This window comes from Corvus brachyrhynchos, unplaced genomic scaffold (assembly GCF_000691975.1).
Source record: "Corvus brachyrhynchos isolate BGI_N302 unplaced genomic scaffold, ASM69197v1 scaffold43, whole genome shotgun sequence".
In the NCBI taxonomy this organism is placed as follows: Eukaryota; Metazoa; Chordata; class Aves; order Passeriformes; family Corvidae; genus Corvus; species Corvus brachyrhynchos.
In genome coordinates this window covers 939,170-967,122 of record NW_008237353.1, presented here as the reverse complement: position 1 = coordinate 967,122, position 27,953 = coordinate 939,170, and positions in this window count along the sequence as shown.

Here is a 27,953-nt window from a genome sequence, read left to right as displayed (position 1 = left end):
CTCATTGCAGAAAAAAAGTAAAATTCCTAAGTCTTATAAGAGCCACAGAACAAAGTTGCTGTCTTCTGATCAGCTCCAGTTAAAAGAAAGAAGCAAAACCAAATCTCACAAAAAACCCCAAACCAACCAACAAACCCCAACCAATGGAAAAATAACCAACCCACACCAAAAAGCCTCAAGCCCCTCAAAACCCCCAAAACCATCTCTTTTGAAGACTCTACTTAGATCAATATAATCTGTGTCACTGGTGCCAAAAGAAGCAATTTTCACCCTTTCAACTGATAAATTCAGATTATAAATCAACGAGTTTTCTATCTTATTTAAATGCTGCCTTCTGTTTAAAAACATACATGTTGCTGTTGGAAAGTACCTGACTTCAGAAACTGTGGAGTAGTCTATTAATCCTGTTTAAGAGACACAGAGGGCAGTATCAGTGAAGCAATGGAGATTCTGCAAAACCAGGTAGCTTTACAGACATCACGAAAGGGAGCAAAAAGGGATTCAGTAAGTCTTGGGTTTAATCCTAGTATAACTACAAGCTTCTTAAGGCATTTAGATGATAACAATAGTTGGATTTTTTACTTTTTAATTTTTTTTTGTTTTGAGGCACAGCTCATTTCCTGTTATCTAGGCTTAACTGGAAGCAAACATAACCACCCTGCAATTTGTTCAGCACCTATGATACAGTGGCAGGCAAATGACTCCTTATAACTGTGCCAGGTGAAATTTGTGGAGGCAGGATTCCAGACTGACACCAAGTTGCAAGGTATAACACGACAAGGTTATACATAAATAATCTTTGCAGTCCTTTTCTGTGCCAGCAGTTTTTAAATGTTAAGACACAGAAGAGCATATTCATGTAAAGTGCATTAAAGGATACACTATATTTAAAACCTCAGCTGTATTACTGTGCAAGACAGCATTTTAAAAGAGTACTCTGAATTTGACTGAAGAAATTAAATGTCCTTAACGTGAATCATCTCCCAAGGTATTAAGGAATGATTGTAACTTCCATGATACATATAAAAAATTACCCTACAGTATCATTTGTCAACTGCCATGTAGAAAGCCATCTCCTGTAAAAGAATTTGTTTCAAATTTCAATCCTTTGACATTTTCTAAAATTAAAGTATTTCTTTATGGTAGGAAGTTCCAGATTATTAATGAACAGTTAAATAGCTAGCAATAAAATAATAGTTTTAGACAACTCTAATGGTTTCTCTAACTCGTCATAAAGGAACACCATAAAATGACAAGTAGTATGTTAACATTAGTTCCACCACCTGAAATTGATTTTAAGTGGATATCATCTACATTTTTAAGTGGATATAATCTACACCGAAGTATTTTTAACAGTCAATGGTTTGCATTTGTCTCATAGGACACTTTTTTCTTGGTTTTTTTTTCTCCATATTTAGCTCATATTGACCTTTTAGGCTAGCAGGATAGTGTCTGATAATCAAAAATAACATCATAACATATACAACTAACTGAAAAATTATGTTCTGAACATAAGTAGAAAACTTTCATCAGATTACAGAAAATTTCCATCAGATTTCAAAGCAGTTTTACAAACACCGCAAAACTGCTATTATGCTAAAAAAATTGTACGAACTATGTACAAGAGTACAGGTAAAATGGGATTAGGGGAAATTAACAGCTAGACAAAATTTAACTAAATGCAAGTTAGGCATGGATAGGGACAAGTATGTTAGTAGAACTATATGAAGAAAGTAAAATGTGAGAGTAGACTCAGTTGTCACCTGAACTACACAGGAACTTGTTTTTAAACCTTAACCTTCTGGTGTGAACTGCACACCCAGACGTACCACAGCTCTCCACTCTTACTGACCTGACACTTGATCATAAGCATCTTCCCCCCCAAGCTTCCCATCTGGTGGGTTCTTCCTGAACAAGCTAGTCAAAGACTTTAATATTTAACCCCTTCAAAAAAAAGCAGGTGGTGCTGCCCACCTTTCACATAGCACAGAAGTGGGAAGAGTGTTGAGAGATTTGGGTTTGCTCCCCTTGCTACAGTGAAGGATTTCACACTCCTGTCTATCAGGACAACACTCAACCCAGTGGACTTCTGAGATACTGAAACACTATAATACTATAAACTTAACTACACCACCCATGCATTTGCCATGATCCTGTAGAAAGATGCCACAATTATTGTCTCTGTTTTTTATTCCTGAATATCATTGCTAAGATGCTTTAGAACATAAAAACAACAACAGGACAAAACTAAGAGCAATCTCACCCAATATCCTGGCCTTGATAATTGACAAAAGTAGAAGTCTACAGGACAGCCCAAGAATAGAGCAAGCAAGAAATTACTCTTTTCCAGTCTATTCTTTCAGGCTTGAATACATGGAGGCTCAGGGACTACCTGATCTAAAAGAAAAGTTTTGTGGTTATAGCCTTTGGTAGATTTCTTTTCCATTAATGTCTCCAGTCTTCCCTTAAAAACACATACAGTTTTAGCATCAACATCCTCTGTTAAGGAATTCGTAACTTAACAGCACAATGTGTGAAGAACCATTTCCCTTTGTTTGCTTTGACTCTGCACCACGTGAACTTCACTTAAATCCCCAGCCCTCATATTGGAAAGGATGCTGGACAACTGATCACTAATTCTGCTTTGCACCCAACCTCTTTTATATGCCTGCATTGTACCTCCTCTCAGCTATATCATTTTCAGGCTGAAAACTCCTAGTGTAAGTAGTTCTTCAAAATTATTTCCCTCATTTTGATCACGCTGTGACATTTTCATTGCACTATATTTCGTCCAATACAGGCCCACCAGAACCACAAAGAGCATTTATAAGGCAGGTGCAACATACATCAGAGGCACACCAATGTTTGCAGCATCTTCAAAATGATGGGAGGTTTGGCTGCAGAAAGGCTTCAGGATAAGGCTCAAGGAGGAGGAGAGGAATGGTACAGTGCCAGAATCTGGCTTTGGAAAAGAGTCATGCAAGAGCAAAGTCAGTTTCAATTTTGCAAACAGGCAAGTTAAAGAGATTCCATCCAGCAAGCAACTTTATCACTATGTTATGAACAACCTTCAAAGGATGAGGAGTCAAGAAAACATGAGTAAAACAAAGATGTGTGTGAGGTCAAAACCAGTTAAGCAAAGAGTTCAAAGCAGTAATGAAAAGAAACGTAAGAAGCCTCCTGCTAGGCTTCTCCTATCTAGCATAAATCTAGATGGATCACAAGGTTACTTTTTTGGCAAAGCCAGACTGCTGTCTTAAAAAGTGTTAACCTGATTAGTGCCACTTCTGGTTTGTGGTTTTAAGCTCAGATGCCCATCTAAGCTGTGAAAGGAACCACAGCCGGATATATCAATAAAGAACAACAACGTCTGAAAGTGACAGTGCACTTCCTGCAGGGAGAACAATCACTCCTGCCCAGAGGTACAAGTGCCACACAGCAGGTGAATTTTACTGAACAGTATTAGGACCTCTAAAGCAAATACTCCCTTCCTTAGGAGAAAGGGACCATACAATTTCAAGGCTACAATAATGCCTTTAAAACCCAGTAAGGACCATTTGTTGACAAAAGGCAGGCACTGACAAAATAATAATAAATACCCCTCAAAAAAAAAAAAAAAATTATATTTTGCTTTGCCACTACACAAATGAAAAAGGGACAGATGCCAGGCACAGACTGACAGCTCCCAGGAGAAGGGATACTGAAGGAGACTGGAAACAAGCCAGAGAAAGCAACACTAAGTCAGCAGATGTTTTGATGCAGGAGAGACAGTGGACATCAGTGGGAATTGGACAGGACTTGCCTCAGACTTCACAGGTGACAGGGCGGAGAAACCTTGGGCTAGCACAGTTAAAACTTGCTGAAAAAGAAAGCATCTAACAGAAGGGAGCAAGTTTCTCCCTATCTCCCTGAACTTCAGGGACTTCTGCCAATAAAAGGTTTGAAAGTAACAGGTGTCATGGCTAATTTATTGGTACACTATTTATTGATTTTCTTCCAAGACACTACATGATAAACCACAAAGATAAACTGAACCGAGTGGAGAGAAGAAAGCAGCACATGATTTTGTAAACTCGTATCAAAACAGAAAGCAATGGAAGTGGTGAAATGCAAAGCACTATGTCTTTTGATAAAACCACTTCTGATGAGTGGGTTTAAATGCAAAATTTTTAGAAAGCAAATAAACTCTCAGGTTCAGCACATTTCTGAAAGAATGAACTCCACTCACACCTGCTTGCTTTTCAATAAGAAACTATTGAGCAGGTTTAAGGAGGCCAAGAGCAAAGTAAACTAGGAAAACAACAGTATTACTGCTTGGTGACCACAGCTGCTACTGTGATTTTGGCTAGCTGTTGACTGTTCTTAAAGATCTAAATTTTCTAATTGCAAAATTAGGTTAGTAATCCCACCAAGGGTGTTATATGGTTCAGATAGCTATCTAGTCTTTTTAATGAATGGAACTACATGATAAATTCAAGTGAAGGGAAAATAAAGTGTGAAATATTAATTAATTATCACTATATCAGGAAGCATGTTCCATCTGGCTCTGCAGAGTACCTTGATTTTCTTATTGGAATAAACGGATTAGTTTTCCTTGATTCAGTTTACCCACTTGGGAACCAGAGCCTCTGAGGCAGACTGCTTTCCAATTATGTGTTAAATATTGAGAGCAAAAATCGATTTTTCATCGTTAAATAGCTGCTACACATATTTCCTTATACTGCAAGAATTTCCTTCTCTCTTCTCTGGGCCCATAAAAGTCAAGAGTCAAATCTCATCCTTCTGTAAAGTCAAACCTCAAGGGAGAAAAACTTTCACTACAAAGAAAGAACTGTGGCAAAGGATTGTGTCAACCCAAGTTAACTTCTGTTTCTCTTAGGAGCTTTAAACATGTATAAGCAAATGCTCTGCCATACCATCCTCTCTGCCTCACGCTGATCAAGCAGAATTCAAGTTGTTTAAGAGATGAAATCATCAGGTGACCTGAATTTTCATGACATGGTAGAAAAATACTGCCTCTTGCAAAACTGGGGAGGGAGGAGAATGCTGCCAAGAAACATTTTAGCCACTCTTTTGATCATTTTTCCTGCAGGTACTTTTATGGATAAGATCCACAAGGAAAAATGAAAGAAAGGGACAGACTGAAACTACTGTAGGGGAAGTGAAAAATTGCTCTAAAAATTCACTTGTTTGAATACTAAATGATGTCTAATAGTATAGCTGAACGTAAATTCAGCTTATGCCTTGAAAAACCCCAAATAAATAAACCCACAACATCTGACCAAAAAAACCCCAAACCCAATAAAACAACCAGTTATCTATTCAGATAATTTAACACAAAAGACTCATTAAATTCTCCACTTCCCACATTTGTTAGAAGGACTACTATTGTGCACTCAGCTGTATTGGATGGTTTAAACAACAAAAACCAGAACAGTACAACCCTATAGAAATGTTTTCCCTCTCCTGAATTTTCCAAGAGTTTTATTAGCAAAGAATGCCACACATTTCAGTTCTCCTGCAGTCTCCCCTGTCACTGCTCATACAGATTGGTGGACGCACACTTGGCCTCCAGACAGCACTTAAATCTCAGTAAAGCCCACAATTATCTTCAGGAGTGCCACATCCCAAAGAAGTTTATACTCAGAGTTGAGCTCTGTATGTAAAGACACGTGGTTGGCTCGTGTTGCCTACTTGAAATATAATTGCATTGGCGAATTTCCATTTGAACTTTGAAAGTCAAGCACAGCATTGAAATCTCTCTTCACCAGCCACCGACAAATAAAGTTCTCCTGTGCCTCTGCCACAGTTCCGTCACGTCTGGTTGCAGGTGCCAGAGAGCTGCCTTGGCACCCGCGGCCCACTCAGCCCACTGCGATTGGAGAGGTTTACTTAAGTAACCCCAACCCACAGCTCCCTCTTTGTACAGATAATTCTAGCTCTGAATAAACTGTCAATCACATCCAGCAATTGTTCCCGTTTCAGAAGGAGAGGAAAATTAATGGCTGCTGAATCAAGAGAGGTGAATAACATTAACTGATGCGTGTAAGGTACTTGAATGCTGAAAAGCATAGCAAAAGTGCTAACTATTGTTCCTGCTGGTGATGGCTTGTCAATGCCCTGATGTCATCAAAAAGCAGCCCTTCTTCCCTTTTCTAGTCCTGAAGGATTACAAAAAAAAAAAAAAAAGTCACCAAATCCTACACCATCATACTTTAGGATAAAATTATTTTCACCTGTAAGTTGACATATCTTTACAGAGCTCAGACAGGCTGCGGCAGGATATAATTCCTGTTGATGCTTGGACTCAGACAAGCAGCAGCTAACAGTTGTCTCCTGGCCTTTAATTCCAAAGGCCTGGTGATAAAATTAAACAGCTTTTAGAGATGTCTCAGCAGCGAGTGTGCTTGTTCAACAGTCCTTCTGCTAAGGGTATCAAGCTGGATCAGCCACTGCATGGAGGATTTATTTCACATGAATGAAAAAAATCCCCTTTAAGCCTTTCTTCCCCGATACTAATTCTCAATTTAATGTCTTTAAGTCTAGAGCCGGATTTGCATTTGCAGCTTCGACATGAGGGATTTGGTGCATTGGAACAGCCCATCCAGGAGGGAAAGACTTCCGCTCACACTGATATGTGGCCTGATCCAGGCAACCCACTCCAGCTTTCCAATACCTCATTTTATGTTGCCCAAATGGCAACAGCACTCACTAACTGCACCGGGAAACCCAGTTCTTTTAAAAAGCTTAAAAGCCCTGGATAAATAGCGAGAACAATTGATACATTATTACTACTTTATTGCCCCTTATTGCAGGCCAGTGCCAAATATCTTTTAAAAAGAAACTGGTTGTGATTGGAAAATGGGAAAATAACATATAAATGCTCATGAGATATAAAACCATGTTTGTAACAGACATGGCTATGGATTAAAAAATGAAAGGTATTCTTGCAGTGTTTAGATTCCTGGATTTAGTTCCAAAATATATTGGTTTTACTATACAACTTGAAATTACATAGCACCTGGAGAGGTATCAGTTTCACTGTGGTTGCCTAAAAACATGTTATTAAGAAACATTCCTGTCACAAAAGTTCTATTACTTTATTGACATCCAATTTTGAAAAAAAAAGCGGAAACTTGAATATTCAGTCTTTCCAACAGAAGCATTAACTTAAGGAAAATAATCTGACACTGAGAACCCAGTAGACAAGTTCATTTTTAATTATTTACATTAATGTCAATTCTAGGGCATTGACACATGTTATGCAAGACAAAAATTTCCATTTGCTATACCATTTGCAATTCTTTCTAAATGGAACAATTATACATATCTTACTTGAACAAAACCATTTATAAACCAAATCCAAACACTAGCCTCCAGGTTAAGTCAAAACACAGATTTTTTTTGCTTTGGTATTATGGGACTTAGTGTGGCTTGACTACAAAGAAGTAAAAAGGAATTAAAAAGCACCAAAGTAAACCAGTCTCTTGTCACCTAAAGAAGGGTGAGGATGTGGCAATACAGAGCAGGCTGAAGCTACATCTCTTTGAAAAGGGAAAGAGCTGTTTAATATTGATGTAAAGAGTAGTCAGGTGTCCCAAATAAGTTTTTTAAGGTCCCTTCAACCTTAAAGCACTCATTTAGGACATCAGGTGAACAATATAGTTAGTGACAGGACTGACTAATACGATCAGGATATCAGCTGGGATCCATCAGGTCAGAGTGTAGGACTTATATGATATTGCTAATTTTTTCAAATTTTTTTAAGACCTTAAGAATTGTAAGTATAGGATGTAAGTTTGCAGTCTCTAGGGGTAACAAAAACAAAATTCAACATCATAACTGTAATGGGTACAAAAGCACAGGGAATATTCAGAAAATAGAAGATGATGGGGTAGCAATATCTGTTCACCACCAAGATGGCAGTTTCAGGATCCATTATAGATCCCAGTCAAGTCAGTAACATCACTGGGAAGAGAAGTGCTACTGCCTCCGAAGTAATAGGAGACACTTCTGCAGGCTTTCTAAGAATTTGCTAGCAGAAGTGAAGAGACAATTGTTTCTAGTTAATATTTTTCTTCATCATCTTGAGTTAATAATATCGTATTTTAAAAGTGTAACTGCTTTTCATTTGGAAGAGAGAAGTGCACTAAAATTGCAATGCTTCAATCTGTTCCTTCTTAAGTGATTTCCATCTGTCAGAGAGGCCACATAAAGAGCCAGCCTGATGGCACTGACAAAAGAGAGGAAGAAAGAGCAAGAGAGCTCCCTCTGTGGCAGAGAAATCCTCTCAAGCATGAGTGTTTAGCTGGATTACAGAGTTCCCGCTGGAAGCAAGCCCAAATTTTTTATGCCCCTGCAGGGTTTTCCACAAAACTGGTTATTTCTGGGCTTGATCTTACCATATAGTACTTATATCATTTTACTGTTCTGAAAATGGAACTTCAAAACCATGCAGTTTGGCACTCACATTCTCTGTTTCACAATTTGCACTGCAAAATCATCTCCTGTTCATCACTCTATTTAATAAAGAGTTTTGGTCTAAATGGCAAATTAAGAGAAACTCTTTGATTCCTCATCTTTTGTTTGAGAATATACCTAGTCTCAGTGTTTTAGGTCTGTCTCAGACCAGGGAAAGCCACGTGCATGGAGACCTATGACAAAATATGGAGAGTACATGACAATTGTAGACACAAATGAGAACAAGATATTGGCCCATTAAGGAGCTGTTAAGCAGTTCCCACATGCTGTTATACAAGGCACTAAAATCCGATGGCCAATAATCACTTGGACTGTATGTGCTCAGACTCAAAATTTCTTCTAGTTACATTTTAAATAAAACTGGTTTTAAATCAGAAAAAAAGGAACAGCTGGCAGATAGTTTTAATTGGGTGGCTTCCCTGTGGCTGTTTAATTTTCTTTTCTTAGTTTCTTAGAACTTTTGCTTTTCACAAAGCTTCTTCTGTTTGTGACTGTATTAATCATTTATCAGATTAAATAATTCCCTGCCACTGAACAAATGTCAGAGCACTGCAAGTTCCCTTTAAGTGCCTGATAAACTAGAAGTCTAGGTTCTCCTTCATAGAAGACAGAAGTCAGGAAAGCATTCGTTTCATATACAAAAGATTCCCTCCTACCCCTTCTGAAATTTCCTAAAACAAATTATAGACATGGATAGAAATACAGGTAAAACATGAAGTGACCACTTGTATTTCACAGCTCAAGGTTCACTGTTCATGCTTAGGTCTGAAACTTTCTGGAAGGGGCCTGAACACTTTACTTAACCTGTCACTCCCATCCAGCTGCTACAAACACAAACCAGAACACGCTTTACCTACTACGCTATGCCAACAGTGCCAACCCTCCAACAGCCGCAAGCTGTAAGACAACGTTACACAGAAGTTCTTGAGCCTCCCAGATTAAGCTGGGTGTGTTATAAACTCTGCCTGTTTACAAGGCCAGTTCCTCTAAGAGCATTTCAAGTTTTCCACTTTATTAAATTAAAACCAAAAAATTACAGAGACACTGATAATAAAGCTTCAGGAATACTAAGAACTCAAATAGCAATGAAGTGCGTTTTTCATTCCTTTACATGACGCATTTGCTCACCATGAAAACCCCAGTGGCTGTCTCAAACTTGTTTTCATAACAGACTAAATTTGAACAACCTCACAGAGAGACAGGATAACACCTTCTCTGTTACAGAGCCAAGGAGGGTGTAAATAGATGTATCTAACATAGAAGAAACTTTTTTAACATCTCCTTACTTGTATAACATGAATGACTGGCAATATTAATAGACACACCAGGGAACTTGACACATGAAACATTATTTTTACTCACACCATGAATCTGAGAAAGCACAGAACAGAGAGTCAATTCTGCTAATATTGATCACAGATAAGAATCTGAACGCTGCCAAAGAGCCAAGCAAAAACCAGCCTACACCTGGGGTTGTTTGGGGGATGGAGCGTTTGCTTCTTCTTTTTTTTTTTTGACATTAAAACTCCATCACAGAGGATACATATATTTCCATTGGATTGATGAAAATAATCTGGTTTTTTACATCAAGCTTTAGGCTTAATAAAACTTTCATTATGAACCTGAAGAAGCCCTCTTCCATTGTACAAATTGTGCTAACAGACCTAGGAGAGTAACTTGGGGTCTCACCAGCTTTCAGATTTAATAAGCAAGAAAAATAAGGCAACTTTTACTCCAATGACTTTTTTCAGGTAAAGAAGGAAAAGAAGAAAAAAAAAAATCTGTTGTCAGAAACCTTAGCTGGCAAAGACAACAGCCAAGCACATGATCCAAGGAAAAGATTAAGCTCACTAGAAGCAGGGGAAAACAAATGAGACTATAGAATGAGAGAGGATAAGAAAACACTCCTAAGGAAATGATCTTAAAAACATGCATAAATGGGAGCTATTTCTTGCTCTGCAAAATCCTTCCTCATTGGCCTCCAAGAAGGCACTCAAAACAATAGGGTTCAAAATATCAAATAGCCATGCTGTGAGTCAGAGACTTGGTTTTACTTCTTGCCCTGCCATTAACCCACTGTGTTATCTTGGCAAGTCATGCTGCTTCTCTAAACCTCAGTCATCTCAGCACTGAAGCTAGGAGAGTGATATATTTATCATTAAATACATAGACGAAAAGTCCTCCCTTTTCTTAAAGTAGGAATTTCTTCTATTAGCTTTGACAGAGGTTTCATTCATTTAACAGCAGATTCTGTTTCAGTGCCCCTCTACAATGGAGACAATCTCATTTGGCCAATACACAGCATGAGAGAAAACACTAATGACAGTCTATTGCATAGAAATTCTTCAAGGAGAAATAAGGTAGAATTATAGAGGCCATCTATTATGATTCAATCAATCAATTGGTTCTTGAATCATCAACTCACAATTGTTAAAGCCCTTACAAAAAGTATCTACTCCTGAATAGGCATTTTCTCTCAGTTTTGAAACTTTTCAGGGTAGATGGCTGAGAAATGTGAAGTTTTAGGCTTGCTTACTTTTCAATAAACCCTCAAGCAGTTCCATGCCGTTCAGGCTAATGTGATATGCTGTTGGTCCAGAACACCTACTGTGGTAAGCAGTGTGGGCTGTTCACCCATGCAGCAACAACTAGAGCTGGTGACCTCGTTAGTTAAACTTTGAAAGCAAGAAAAAAATTAAATCAAGATTAAAAACTAAAATAAGCTCTTTCTGAGCAAAAAGGATGACCTAAAACTTTACTGCAATGTAGTCCCTGAAGGCCCTAGCTGGGCTCTTATGTTCTGCACGCTTGGAACAACCTGAAGATGCGACTCAACAAATATCTCAGTGGCCACTCATACATGCACACAACACACAAACTCCAAATATGCAAATTTACTTCTAAAATAAGCCAACAAGTCTGTATATTAGTGCAGTCCAGTGGGAGCCCTGAAGCCAGATCGGCAGGCAGCTTGCTTCCATCCAGTCCATTGCCTCTGTCCCAGAAGCAGGCAACCATGCCTGAGGAGGAAACAACCCAAATGGCTGAAGAACGCCTCCTCCTTTCTGATCTGGCTTGGAGCATCAGCAGCTGAGCTGAAAATGCTCCTGGTCTTGATGATAGGCAAGGAGCTTATTCCTCACCCCTTTCCTGCAGAAACCTGGATCCCATCCCAAGCTGCAGCAGATGAGATGTCCATCCCTCTCCACAGAGCCAGCAGGACCCCACTCTGTGTCTGACTGCATCAAGGGCCTTCAGCAGCTCACACAGTAATAGAAAGAGGAAAGAGGAGAAACTAATTGCTACATTAGGGCAAAAGTGGGGACTGCCCCTCCTGGGAACATGGCAATGTGGGGTCTTTGGTGTGGGTCTCCAACTGTAGCTATCGATGTTTGGACATCTTGGGCAAGTAATTCAACAGCAACACATGCCTTGCAGCAATACTGAGCACAAAACCACTTGCACTGTTCAAGCTGAGTAAAATCTGTGCAAGCCTGTGCTAGCTTTCTCTTTATCCATCTTAAAATCTTTCTACTGTGCTACAGTTGAGCAAGAATAATACTGTTTACTCAGTTTTTTCCTCTAACAGAGGTAGTCTTCCAGGTCTATTCAGCGATCCTTGAAATGCTTGATGTATGCAGGTTCACCCTCCCCTCAACAGATGTGTTATTTCCTTTACTTAATAAATAAACAAGTAAACTTTATACACACACGATAGAAATATTTCAACCTTTTGTTTTATGGGGGATGTTCTTCCCTAAGTATTGAAAGACTATCTACAAAAATAAGAAAAGTTAAAAATTCATTAAGAAAATTTAACCCATTTATATTACAGTAGACAAAGTGGTCGTATTTTACATCCAACATTGTCAAAACACCTTCATAATGGGAAGCTTTGCATTTCCTAAACTTGTGTTTTATATCACATTAAGGAGGTATTTCTTACTCTCTCCTTGCAACTCCTTCACACCTGGAACAAAAAAATGAAATAAAAGCATAAACCCTTTAAAGTCTGTAGAAGGACAACAGCTGATGACAGAACTAAAAAGGCAGCAAGTGTGGGCTTTGGTGTTCACACCAAAGAGAATCCTAAAGTTGAAAGAGTGGAGAAGACCACAGAGGTACTGAGGCCATGACAACAAAAACCTTGTCACTTGCTGACCCGAGGCACTACAGTGTAATCACAAGAAGGCAGATGGCAAGTGAACACATGTATTCTTCAGGTCTTTGACCAAGGAGGTCTCACCCACTAATCCACTGCTTCATCCAAAACAAGATAAAGGTAATGGCAAATATACCGGGGGGCTTCTTGGAATGCCACTGGGCATAGCTTCCATCATCATGATGGCCTGCATTTTCAAGGATATAATGGATTGCCTAAGAGAACATTCATAGGTTTAAAGGGAAAATTAAATTCAAGTTGTTTGAAGTCTATATGAGCTTCGTTTCTACAAACACATGAACAGAACTATAAAATCATGTCTGCTAGAGGGGTGCTCTGAAAATCATAACAGGCCATCTAAGCTACCTACAAACCCCCATGTTTTGAGCATGTATGATCAGTCTTTAAACCAGTTCAACTAAAACAGAATTATAAAGGAAGAAACTACTGCCCTAATGTCAGCCTTCCAAGTGAACTTGTTGCCAGTTCATCAGAAGACAGAAAATACCTCTTCCCTGAACATTTTTAGCCTGAAGTCCTGAAAAGCAAGAGATCCCTGGGACTTAAAACGAAGTTTCTGTGATTGACTGTCAGTTGGATAGACCAAAAAAGATAAACTAAATGAATCCTAGGACCCCTGAGATAAGAGATGGACACTTACCTGACAACACACTACACTTAGAAGGGATATCAGCAAAAAGCATCTTTACATATTGGGATGCCACACATAGTGAGCAAAAGAGGAGAGAAAATAGGTCTCTGAACAGTGCTACACAAAAATTCTCACTAATGACAGTTGCATTTAATGCCACTCCAAATGACTAATTTCAATCTTCTATAAATAATTGAAGTTAGAGTAAACCAGGAACACTGTTTTTGTCACTAACAGTTGTCAGCGAAACAGTCGCCTGCTGCTTCTCCCTCCAACTGAAGGGATGTGGAGGGAAGACGACTGCTTATTATGAGAGATCTTGGATGTGATGTCTGGGATAGTGGTTGGATTTGATGAACAAAACTGCCCTTTTAAGCCCCTGTTCCTGAAAGAAGTCTGACCAGGTCTGCTGAGCTTAAACTATGCAGGTATTTTTTGATGGCAATTAAAAAAACTTGAAAATGAACAGAGAATAACACATAAAAACCACCAAAAACCAAAACCATAAAACACTGAAAAACCAACAACAATATTCTCTAAATAAAGTGAAGACATAATCAGGCAGTATCGGTGCTCCCTGTCATCTTATCTCTACCCCAAATATGCCTGTTAATCTCCAAAATTGCTGCAGTTTAATCACGTACTAGCCTCTGAAGTATTATACTAAGCTGTAACACTTCAGAAGTGTTTGCAGTGAGAGACAGCCACGGCATTAACAGAACAAGAACATGCCACAGTCTTGACGTGTCAAGCCATCATAGAATTGCAGAAGGACTGAGGTCAGAAATGACCTCTGGAGTCCTTTTGGTCCGACACCCCAGCACAGACAGGGCCACCTAGAGCTGGTTGTCTAGGACCACGTCCAGCTGAGTTTTGAACATCTCCATGTATGGAGGTTTCACAACCTTTCTGGTCATCCTCATAGTCAAAAATTGTTTCCTCATGTTCAGAGGGAACCGCCTACGTTTCAGTTAGTGCTATTGCCTTTGGTCCTGTTGCCGGGTACCACAGAAAACAGCCAGGCTCCATCTTCTTTAGGCCCTCCATTCAGGTATTTATACACATTGATGGGAGTCCCCCTGAGCTCTCTTTTTCAAGCTCAAGAGAGCTTTCCCAGCTCTCAGCCTTTCCTCAGTGGAAGGATGCTCTAGTCTTTTAAACATTTGCAAGGCCCTTCATTGGCCTGCCTCCAGTATGTCCATGTCTTTTCCATAGTCATTCACCCCCACATCACGCCTTTAATGCATTGTCCAGTAGGAAAATATCTGTAAAGCTAGAAACAAAGGAAGCATGAGCAGATGCTCCAGGATTTATCACCAAGAAAATAAACACAAAATAAGGACAAATATATTTTGTTCTTTAAAAAGCTGTAGCAAACTAACAACTACACAAATAAGGAGCAATGAGACACTTGAAAGACTTAGAAAACAGGAAGAACGAATAGAAAACATGGAGTAAAAAAACCACATAGCTCGCCATTCTTACGAAGGAAAGAAAACCTGGTAAAATCAGAAAGGTAAAGAGGCAAAACAGCTTACAAGTAGTGAAGATTTATAAGTACACCAGTAAAAAGAGGAAGACCATTATCTCAGTTAATTAACAGGTCCACTAATCAAGGGAGAAGGAGAGCCTACAATGAGACTAAAGTATTCAACCTCCTCATCATAAAAAAGTTAGTTATAACTAAATACTTAAATTAGCTTTAACAATGAAGGAGGAATACAGGTCAAAATACAGAAAGAACAGGTCAAGAAATATTTAGTTAAGTTAGTTTTATTCACCTCACCAAGATGATAATATTTACCTCAGTATTATTTAGGAACAAGACGGAAAAAAACTGTGGAAAAAATGCAAGTGTTATTTCTGGGTAAAAACCAAATAGTGTTTAGTCTTCAAAAAAAAGGGGGAAGAAAAAGTTACAGGCAAGTCAACTTGACTGTCTGCAGGAATGATATTAAATTATTAAACAAACAGCTGTATGCCACCTTCCTTCACCCCAACCCCCAAATGTCACAGACTTGTCATGAACAAGGTTAAGTCTGATCAATTTAATTTCCTTCTTGACCTCATGGGTTGGAGAGAATGACAGAAAGAAAGGAGAATGGAAGCAGAAGAAGTGACGTCAAGTGTTGTATTACATTAAGCCTGTTGACTTTGTTCCCTTAAATCACTGTTGGATTGATCAATTTGTTGGGAACATCTATCTACGTAAGTATCTACTAATCATGCAGCACAAACCAATAACATGCTTTAAGCAGGATCTCTGGGGAGAAGTGTTTCCTTGGTGCATTCAATATTTTCAGCAGTTACTCTGATATCAGAATTGGAGAAGGCACCTAAAACTTGTGGATTGCTTTGGATTGGAAGAGCAGCGAGCAGTTTAGAGAATGAGATTAGAATTAGAAATGAGTCTGATAAATTTATGATGCAGCCCCATATCAGTAACACAAAATGAAGAAAAGCAAAAGCACTACAATGCAGAAAGAGAAACCCAAAAGCAGAACATGAACACTGGAATAACTGGCTAAATTGTGAAAAATAAATATCTAATAGACAGTTGAAATAATATTTATATTGGAACATGTCATATACTTGTGAGCATGAGCTACACAATAATGCATGACAAATCAGGGACAGTGTTCTCCAACAGATCCTTTTAATGAAAGGAACCAGCTCCTGATAAAAGATCTCACTGTGATCACTATTTCTGTAAGGTCCCACTGAAATGTAACAAATGGCCACTAATAAACAATATGTAGGTATCAAATATATAAAAAAGCTTTAGCATTTAATTTAAAAATATTAAAGCCACATATTCAAACGATAAACAAGTCTCAGAGACTGTTTTCATTTTCCTTTCTGTTTTCAATGCTCCAGCACCATCAAGACTGTTTATCATTACTGAAATGACGAAGCTTTGCAATATATTGGGGAAATAAATAATTCCTGTGCATTAATTATTAAATCTATCTCTGCTGCACCTCTTTAGCAATACTCATGCATATTCCAAATAGTTTATCATCAATAATCTTAATGGGGAAGAGACAGGGGAGATGGAGTGGGGGGGTGTTAAAAAGACGTTTTTTCTCCTCGCAGCAATTCTCAGCATATATTTTGCTTTGGCTTACAAAGTGGAAATAATTTAAACCAGAACAGCAAACGTAAGAGAAGTTCCTTGGTTTTATCTTTTTATCTTAATGTTTTATGTAAATAACTGCTGTGCTATCTTGTAGAACAACTTGCAGTGCCTATTAATATTATGTGAAAGATTCACATTGTGATGATATAAAAGTAAAACACAATTTGAAGTTTATTTTAAACTAACTTGATTCAATTAAAAGCTTGCAAAATTCTACAGCTCTCTTCTCTCTAAACACCGATAGTTGAATCAAAGTGGCTCCCTTTTATGTGAAGACTGTACTGTTTTAAATTAATATAGTCTTTGAACATACATTAATTCCAACATTAAAAAAACCCACAGAATGACATTACTGATTTCACTTTCATTTAATAGAAATACATCATCTTTGCAAAGCTATAGCAATGTGTATTGGCTTGTGTCTTTGCCCTTATCTTTGGACAAATACTCCTGTGTTATACCAGAACAAAGCGATCTAGTTTGTTAAGAAAATATATAACTGATATAAATCAGTCTGTACAACTAAATATTCAAGTGGTGAGTTAGATGCAAATTCAACAACTAAATCAAAATGAGGAAAGAAAGCACAATGACATTAAATCAACTTCTTTGTGTGCAACATTGACTCCAGGTGCTGACAATGTCATCAATGATGTACTACAAGAACTCTTAAACACAGACCAAAAAAGCTGATTTTCCTATCAACCAAACATTCTCACTCAGCTTGGAGTGAGTAAACCCACAATCCCCCCAGTCCCTCTAATCCTCCCAACCCAAAGCCAACTCAACAGAAATCTTGAGGCCACTTTGGTAAAAACTGTAAGGAAACCAGCCTGTGTTGTACAAATGCTTGGAGGTAGGGTAGAAGCCACCTGTAAAATTTCCTTATGCCACATGACGATAAAATCAAAATTTGTAAAGGCTTTATCAGAGGAAAAGAATAATAACTTAAAAAAATAGACTCTTCTCACCATATAATGATATGAACTTCAGGATAGAGACCATTGCTTAAGAATTTGTTACTGTGCACTCAGGACCATCTTGAATGCTCATCTCCGTATCTCAGGAATGGTTTTGCCAGTCGTGTGGAGCTGACCCACACAATTAAAAAACAGATCAATAAAAATTCCACGTCTACAGACAATCCCCTTCTCTTGCACATGCTCCCCCATTCCACCCCCTGAATCTTTTTCTCCTTCTTCACATATACAAACAGGTATTTCCAAACAGTCCTCAAATTTTGCTCCTAGCTTTTTTTCCCCCCAAGTGTTTTCTTCTTTGTTTTTAATCAATGCCTACAGATCTGTGAAAGAAAAATTGTCACTCATGCCTCAATGCAAATGAGGTACTGTGCCTTAGTTTCAGATGTTTTCTTCTCTTCACATTTCAGCATTATGGCTAAACCTGACAGAGAGAAAAGTCAATTAAGCATCCTAATAACATTAGCTAAAGCCACTGCATAAGAAATTGCTCACAATTTATTTAAAGTATTTGTACAGCAATTACTCACGAGATACTGCACTTAGTTGGGATTTCCTGTTCAGCTTGATCTGATTACAAGAAGTATTTTGTAATCAGGGCGATTTGAAAGCATTGCACAGAAGTAATGATGTGTACATGTAAAATCTAATTTGGAAACTTGAAAAGCTAGATTTTGTTAACTGTCTCTTGGACTAGGAATCTTGTCTATAGGGCAGCCATTTTGAGAAAAGGAGAGCTCCCACCATGTTCCTCTCAAAACACTCGCAAAATCTAATTATGATTCTCCATGAACAACAGCAATTGTTTTTTTTTAGCCTTCAATATTTATCTGCTCAAAAAAATGCTGCAGTGTGAGTACACTATGGGAAAAACCTACCAAGGACAATATTGGTCAGTGAAATGGAAAAAGCACATGGCTAGAAATTCAGGTATCTGTTATTCTGGGAACAAGCTTGATAATATCAGATGAGATACCTCATCCCATATAATAACTGGAAGTTTTTTTGTGATTTGTGCTAAATGTTGTTCAGACGCCAGAGTCAGCATGCTTTGTAGAGATGTTCTGCAGTCCAAATCTCTATAATGTGACTACAAAAGGTACCAATGCAGAACTCTCCAACAAGCACCACAGAAGTCCATACCACAGAAATACATGTACTGGCTCTTTCTGTAACCATTCACAGTAAATGCAGGACTGGACCATGACAGATGTAGCATGTGCTCCTGAAAGCAAACAGAAATTACATGAATATCGAGGCCCAAAAGGGAAAGGTCAGATAAATCTGAGTAAACATGCTTATGTTGTGAAGAACTGCTTGCCAAGAAAGTATTCTGCATACCCAAGTGTTTCCCTTTAAGTAAGGCAGATCATACAAGATGATGACTTTTCTAATTTTGGAGACAGGTGCCCAACATAATGAAATGGGCATGACAAGGAAGGTGATGAAGGAACAATTTTAAGAGTTCTTTTAATGTGTTTGAATAGAAATGCTCAGTTTAGCAAAGCAATATACCCTGGTAATCAAATAGTGTCAGGCATGAAAGTGTAAAGTGTCCTTCATTGTGTTACCCTTCAGTGATCTCCATGTCTGCCCTTCACAAATAAGTTAGCACTCTCTCCTGTTCTGCCCTCCATACCCAGACAACTTTCAATGCTCCCATATTCCATCCATGCTCCTCTGACTTCTTTCAAATCTCCTCTAAAGACCCCAGTAAGAACTGCCCCCAGTGGGTGGTGCATGTTAGCTACTCCTAGACTACACCACTTGGTTTAATTTAATCTGAGCTGAGCCCAGACTACAGACCAGAGCGCTCAGAGTTTCGTACGACTGGGTCCTGAAAGTCCCCAACAATGGAGGCTGCACAGCTTTTCTAGGCTGGTCCAGGCCTTATTGCCATCATGGGGACAGGTTTTTGTTTTTGTTTTTTTTTCCCTTTGGCAAATCAGGCCCTTACCTGCTCAGTTCAAGACCATTGTCACTTGTCCTGCCTCTGTGCTCCTTCGGACAGAGCCTGGCTCTGCCTTCTCAATAACCTCCCTTCTGGACTTTCCAAGGCTCCCATATGACACCAGCCAACCCATGGAAAACAGGGACCAGACGGAGATCTATTTCAAAACTGCATTAGTTATCTACACCAGCATTGGAACACCTGCTAATTACAGCCTAATTACGGGTGTGATTTTACACCTGTATAGACATTACACTGTAAGAATTAAATGGTATAATTCTGTATCAGTAGAATTAAACTAGTTGCAAATCCTGCTAGGATACCCAGATGAGTTCAGATAGATATATTTTTCAGATTAGGCTATGCTTGTTAGTTTACAGGACACACTCTGTTCTAAAATGAGATGATATATTCATGCAGAAAGCTTTAAACAGGTTTAAATATCACCACTTTTGTGTGACCTAAAGAGCACTCCAGAAAAAAAGAGGTTATGCTTTGAGGGGAATATGGGAAAAACCAGCAAGTGTGGCTGGCTCTGTACACCTTCCACCCGAGGCTGAAGAATGCCCTGAGACCCTCTCCTGTGCTTGTAAGAGCTTGCTCCAGTGAGTTTCCAAGAAGAAGCAGTCACATGCTTCACATGGACCATAGGCATGCAATGGAGAAAGGAATAGGAAACATCGACTGACTTATGAAAGGTACAAAATTCAAGCTGGACAAGGAGCACCAGTTAGAAGGTGAAATAGAACAGTAAGAGCCATGTGTTTCAAAGACCACAGACTCAAAGCCCTCATATCCACTGAGTTCATCCCTTTGCTTCACATACTGCTTCAAAACAGGCCTTCTACAATTAAAACTGGCAGAATTTGAGCAATACAGTTTCCAGACACACATTTTTCTTTCCTTTTTGGAGAGTTTAACTGAAAAAAAATCTGTTTTCTTTGTGTTTAGATGGATTGAATACAGGTCAGGGAAATCCTGTTTTTATTTTTTTTTATTTCCAAGGGACTATCCTTAAACTGAACAAGAAACAAAAGACTGGTATCTTGCCTACTTGCACCATTTAGCTAGTGCTGATTCCTGGAAAGTCTCCAGTGCTCAATGTCACCCCTCAGATCTGGAGTATTCAATATGATATGATTTATTATGTGGACTGAATGCACAATGCTGCGATTTCTTGTTTTTCCAGTTTAAAGGAAATTGCTTTTATATCTTATGCTGACTTAAATACTTTTTTTTTAAAGTTCCCCAATAGTTCCATTTACAAAACAAACCCTAGCATTTCTTGAGTAATTAGATCACAAAGGACCATATTACATTAAATTCAGTATCTGTATCTAATTTCTTTGGCATCTTTTCACAGCAGTATCTAAGAATCAGGCAGCTTTTTATTTCCTTTTTTTTTAGCTAATTTTGCCATGCTTTCACCTTATTTAATAAAATAAATGTGCATGTTTGAATTAGTAACGCTCTGGGAAATGCATCTTATTAAATTTCTGATATTACCAGTGCATGTGCAGCTTATCACAAAATCTAAACATGGCCTACTTGCCTCCAGTCAGATTATACAGCCATGCAGGTTTGGAGGCCCCCTTGACTTTCAGCTGTATCTAGGTCTCATTTCTGCACAAGAGCAACCAGGCAGAGCATCACCAGCTATCTGAAATGTGGACTAACACATTCGGGTCTCAGGGCAAAGAAACATGGGTGCAGTTATCAATGGTAAGCTCCTCAGTACATAACTCTTGTGCTTCAGTTTCATTTATGGCATATCAAGTAGCAGGAAAAGAAAAAAAAAGTAAAAGAGAAGCTGATATGGCATTTTAAGTTCATTTGCTCAAAACAGGAACAGTTATTTTACAGCTAATGGCAAATTTTTAAACTACAGACCAAGTCCTTTGCTCCCAAGCCTCTGCTCCCAGGCCATGCCCACTGTGACAGCACTGCAAGGAGGGCTTTTGCAACCGTGTTGTATTAAACCAGAACCATCTGTAACTGATCGCTGGGAAACAAGCTTAGAAATCTCCTCCAACTTCTCACATTTAAGGTTACTCGTGCGTTGGAGAGTTGTGGGAGGTGGAATTAAGACACAAGAATGTTTACTACTCATTAAAAACAAACAAAAAAGGTACTTCCATTGAACAAGAACAAGCTTTCAGAAGTGAAAGTGAAGAGAACGCAACTTTTGCACATGCATAACACAACCCCAATCCTATTCCAGGCCAGTCCTCCCCCTGTGTGTGACTTAAAAGCCAGTTTTTCACCACTGAAAATTAAGTTTAGCACTTTTTTGGTTATCCATATTGGCAAAAAAACCAGCCAAACTAGCAAACTAAAAGTGAACATAATGTACATGTTCCCAAAGAAGGAGTCTGTAGGGAGATAAGCTTTTTTAAATTGAAATATAGCATACCTTACAGCTCACTTGAGCAGGCTGAGAATAACCCCAAGCAGTAGCTGCTCACAAAAATGCTGGAAGACTCCAAATAACAGAAAAAACCCATAGAATTTTCCTCAAACTAAAACATGTTAATTTCTGTTCTTTTTCCCTGTAAAGAAAAAACTGCTGTTCATTGACAGGGAGAAAAATTAAGAGAAGCAGCTATCAGATACCAAATGGTACCTTCTGAAGCTGCCTACCTGTCACCACAGGTAAGTGACCTTACTCCTCCAACCTAGGAGACATTTGTAGAAGGTTCCTAGGAAAAAGAGAAAATTACAAATATACAAATTATTCCTTTTTAGCTAATCTAGTGGTAACTTGATTGCTGCCATGGGGAATTACAGAGCTAAATGACACCTTGTTCTTATTTTGACTAGAAAATGAGGAGGCCAGTACACCTTACTAGCTACCTGGGCAGGAGCGTGGGGACAAGCTCAGAAGAGTGTTTTCTTTCTCCCCTCTTTCACATATCAGGCAGAATAGAAGGCACATACTTTCTCATTAAAAAAAAAAAATGTCACGCTCTCTGCTCAGAGCGTGACACTTCCTCCGCATGGCCCTTGTTTGGCTCTATCCCACACAGACATGCTGCATCTTCACGGTTTCCTCCCACTCTGACTATATGTGGCACATGGGGTCCCCCAAACAAAAGCAACAAGAGCACCACCATGATGGGACTTCCTGCCAGAAGGTACATTTTCAGAGACACAGGAACTGCAGCACACCTAAGGATCCTCCCAGCACATGACCTTGAGTGCAAGACAATTTGCTTCTTGCTGTGCATCACCTCGGGCAGTAGCACTGAAATAAACTCTAGTGTAAGTATCACCTCCCATTGCCCTACTCATAGGGATCGTCGTCAAATGGCAGTATGATATAGGAAAAGGTAAGCAGATAGACTAAAATCTTACAGTAAGTTAAATTATGGATTGTGTTTCAGGAAAACATTTCATGCCAAATTCATAGAATTGGTTATTTCAACTGAGCCTGCTGATCTCAGCTTTGGCTCAGTCAGGTCTGTGCACAACAATTGTGGTGGCACACGAAAACACAATTATGTGACTGACAATTGTGCACCTCAATCAACAGCAATAACACCACTGCTATAAAGAAACCTACAGTTCCTCAGACTGTTCAAGAATAGGTTTTATGATAAAGACACTTAAAAGTTTTCTAACACTAGTGAAATAACTGTGCAACATTTATTAAACTAGGATGCAGGTATACTTCTCCATTAGTATTTCGACTTGGATGCAAACTGCTGGAACTAAAAAGACCTACACTGAATTCAGTTGCTATGTAATCAAATGAATGTTCCAAATTATTCACATTTTTATTCTGATTACCATTTCATGCACATTCTTACTGTTCCCAGGAGGACTGCTGTTTTTTACAGCTGTGGGAGAGGAGAAATATTGTAAACTATGACAGCAGAGATAACCATTTAACAGCCCCAACCCTTTCTTCAGCACCTCCTGCAGTTTGGTTAGGGTGCTTTCAGGCCAGTTAGTAGCTCTGTGTGAATAATATTCTTGTCTACTCCACTATACAACAAGTCCATGCACCAAGATTCAAGTATTAGAACTCCTGTTCAAAGCAGATTGCATAAAATATGCATTTGGAAAGGTTTCAGCAAGAGCTCCAATACCTATGCAGCATTAAATGGCTTTATCAATACATAATTTCACTCTTATTTCTGTGAACCTTCCCCTATACATTGCTGAAGTCTAAAACTTTTTGCCTTTCATACTAAAGGCCTCAAAGTTTATCTGGGAGCATGCTGTAATTCTTTGTAGACCTGAACTGATGCTTTCCATTTCACTCTGAACTAAATTTTTAAACAAGGTTATCATGGAACTTGAAAATTGTGACTGCTTCAGGAAATGAGCCCATTTTCCTCCCCTATTCTCCACACTAGTGGCAAGATACTTAGGATAAAGAAGAGAAACAAAGTTCAAAGATGAATCTGTCAAGTCTTGCAGATGCAGGATACACTCAGTTTAGCACTACAACTATTAAAAATAAAGTTTTCCTGAGTGTGTTTAAAGACACTTAGAAAAGCATTACCAAGTCCTGCCATGGGGCAATTTACCTAGAAGTTCACTCTAAATACACTGTTAAGCCTCTCTCTCAACAAATAGGGTTTACTCAAACACAATGTCTTCACAGCATTCAGAACTCATATTTTGTATTGCTTGTTTTATGAGGAGTTAGCACTTATCTCATTTGGTCACCCCCCAGTCTTGCTAAGTGCATGCAGGATATTGACATCAGAAATACCCTGTCCCTCCTGGGTAGGGCCCCTCAGTATCACATCCAGAAAGCACTGCTTGGTAAACAGACACCTTACCCTCCATCTTCATACATAACATCTGATTAGAGGGAAGAAAAAAAAAATAAAAGAAGAAAGATCAGCCAACCAAACAAACCCCCCCACACCTTCAAGAAAAGGAAAAACCCCAAATAACTGACAAAGTAATAGGAATAAATGAATAAATGAAGACAACTGCCAGCCATAGAAATAGTATGTCAAAAGACTGAGTTACACTTTACAGTATCTCTGAAGGCTTAGGATACCATTGTCTCTGTAGAGGCTGAGATGTGTCAGAACAGCCACTGCAGAGATTAAAATGTTCTCTCTCTCCTCCCCCTCCCAAAATACTGTAGGGGGATCAACACATAACCACAGCAACAGGCCCTCTTGGTGCACACTAAAGAGAAGTAGTACAAGGAGGGAGCATTAGGATCCCCTACTCACTTGATGGCTTGCGGCAGAACCCTGCACCTGACAATGGTTGTTTCCTGAGCAGATGCAGTTAAGAGAAAAAAAGGTTTTTTTCTGTCCCCCTATACCTGCGTACAAATCTGAGTGACCTGCCACTTGGCCCCTCTCTCTCAGCTGAATGATCCTAGCCTCCTCATCTATTTGTTCCCAACATTTGTACCATCTGTATGGTGTTAAAGAAAATAAGAGGTGGTCTCCCTGTACCAAAAAAAAAAAATCCAAAAACCAGGAGAGAAATATTTATTTATGTAAATTATCATATCCTTATGAAAACCTGAAATGAATGTTAGTGGTGGGGAGGGGTACTTGTGCTAACAGCCTGAGGATGATTTTTTTACTTTCACTTGAAAGCACTCTTACAAATCTAATACAAATTCAGAAAAAGAGGGAAAAAGTTAGTGATTGGTTCCTCTCTATGAGACTTTAAACAAAGTTTATCTGTGCAATTATAAATGGCATAAATTACAAGTTTTCCTCAGTGAAGGTTCATTTTCCAAGATGTACCCTGTCAAAATTAGATGTAATTAAATAGCATTTTTTTCATATTCCAGAGAGAAATAAATTAAAATTTGGCATGAAATTACAACTTTCCATGTGAAAAAAATGATAGTGTTTGAGCCTCTAACCTTGCCCTAATGAAAGCTGTATTACATCATCCTAAATCTATATAGAGGCAATCACATATTTCCCTGGCATTTTTAATGACATTCACATCATGTTTCAGCTCTCCCATATTATTTAAGACATGCAGAGAATGCTTCAGTCTCTGAAAAGAGCCAGGCTGGCATTTCTACTCTGGTATTTTGGCTCAAGTGATCATTTGCCTTTTGATAAAACACATATTGATGATTCCTTCCACACTTCACAGAATGACAGAATATGTTCAGTTGGAAGGGACCCACAAGGATCATTGAGTCCAACCCTTAGCCCTGCCCAGCATCATCCCCAAGAATCACACCATGTGATTCTCACATGTGGACAATGTGAAAGCATGGTCCAAAAGCTTCTTGAACTCTGTCCGGCTTGGTGCTGTGACCACTGCCCTGGGGAGCCTATTCCAGTGCCCAGCCACTCTCTGGGTGAAAAACTTTTTCCTAATACCCAACCTAAACTTCCCCTGACACAACTTGTAGCAGACTTCAAAGCAGTAAAGGACTGGTCCCAGCAGAAATATATTGGTATCCAACTGTGGTTAGTTTCTTTTTAAAGAACTCAACCTTGCTCTTCAAGGACAGCCCTTGGGGCAGCTCTTGAGCTCTTCAGAAAAGGCAGTACAAATAATTGTCATGACATCCAGACAAAACTGCCCAACTCCGGAACAAGGGGTGCATGGAAATTTCCTCTCAACTACTCATCTGTGTGCAACACTCATCAAGGAACAACACGCTAATGAGGAGCTGGAGAGCATCAGTATTTCTAAAGCGACAGTGGCAACAGGTACAAAATTGAGTGACAGAAACAACAGCTATGCGATGGGATGTCCTGCTAGAGGGCAGCACATACACACACTCCTAAAAGCTGGCAAGAAAATGCCATGGAAAAGGCAAAACCCCTTGGTTATTAAATATCATCTGAGATCTATTTAGTTTTTAATCACCTTTGCTGTAGGTTGCACCAGGAATATAAACGGTTTCCTCATGATACACCATATGTTCCTGGACTGTACTAAAACCCTGATATGGTGGATCAGGGTGAGAATCCAAGATGAGCAGATGAATGCTGAAAGGGAGATGGATTATAGCAGCCAGCTCTCTCAGAACATGACATTACAAGGAGCAAGTAATTTTTGTCACAGGTAGCAAAAACATTAACTCTCAGGGGTAGAGGAATGGAAGATGGAACTATTAAGATCCAAAAATAAACCCAGCATGAACTAAACCACAGATACATTGCCAAGTTCTTTCCACTTTACACTGATATTTCCTAATTTGCTTAAGTTTATCCAATATCCTGAGCAAACAACTTCATCATATAAATTGTCCAAAAGCTGCTTACCTATGAGATTTAGTTTTTTGTGGTATTTTTCTGCTTCCCTGCTGAAACTTTTTATAAAATCAGATGGAAAATCTGAAGATTTATTTATATTATAAACTGTTATTATATTGAAAAGACTATTGAAGAATTGCTAGAGAAGGTGGAGTTCTGCAAACATTCTTGCTAAGAAAACATCACTTCTGTCACTGCTCATGAAAAATGAATGAAGGAGTTCATGAATACCATCAAAGTGTTCTGGCTCCTGGTTTTGTTGTGATTTTTTACATGTTCCATTCCAGATTCAACCTTGTTTCCCCAAATCTTTCCTGACTGATAGCAGTCCATACAGTTTTAAAGATATAATTTTTTTTCTCCAAGAAAAGTGAATGTATGTAGACAGCTCTGCTGGAAAGCAAATCTTACATTTCCAGAAAGTCTTATTCAAGCCAATAATAAATGATGCAATATCATACTTCAAGTTATTTACTTGAAATAATTAGAACTATTAGTACAGTCTGTTCAGTCTTCTAAGAAAAGTCATAGAACAGATATTGTGAAGTAGGGAAATATCAAGGAAACAGTTTCTGAAATAGCTTTTAACCTCTTTTTTTGGTGTGCGACTAGCGTGAATAACTAGAACAAGAATGACTACAGAGCTTTGAGAGCAAAGGCAAAGAACATGAGAGCCCAGGGGATGACCTCATTGACGGGAAAAGTCTGGACAGGTGTGGATGCACACTGAGAACTAACAATGAGCTCTGCAGCCAGTGTTGCAAGCTGTGCTTTGGCTTTCACAGCCCAGGATCCCTCTTTAAGGAAGAAGAGCTGAGAGACAGAATCCATTTGACGAAGTAGGGTAAAATCCCCTTTGCCAAAAGGCTTGCAGACCCAGTGCAGAGGATTTTAAGCTGGGTACATGTGGGGACACTGAGAATGCCTTGCAGGTCAGTGAGAGACTGGAAGTAGAGGGGAACTAAGTACACAGGGCAAGGTGATGGGAGCCAAAGAGCCCTCAGTAGGGATAAAACAGGTTGAAAGGGGGCCATCTCACATGCTGGTACACAACTGCACAGTGCCTGTGTGCCACAGCTCTGCAAAGGATAGCTGTAGGCAAATGAATACAGCAAATGAATCCCAACCTCCTGCAGTCTGATTGCATATTCAAAGAGAAAACCCCAATTTTTAAGTATCAAAATGCATAAGCTAGAAAGTGGACCTAGGTTGTACTTTGGCAATATATTCAAGTTTGCACTCCTGTATCTTGATACAGCCTCTCTTTTAAAATGCAGATGTCTGCAGCCAAATATTTCTTCAAATATTTCCCCCTATCTAATTCACCTTAGCAGTCATGAGACCTCATCCCTAAGCTTGACTTCATGCTGAACC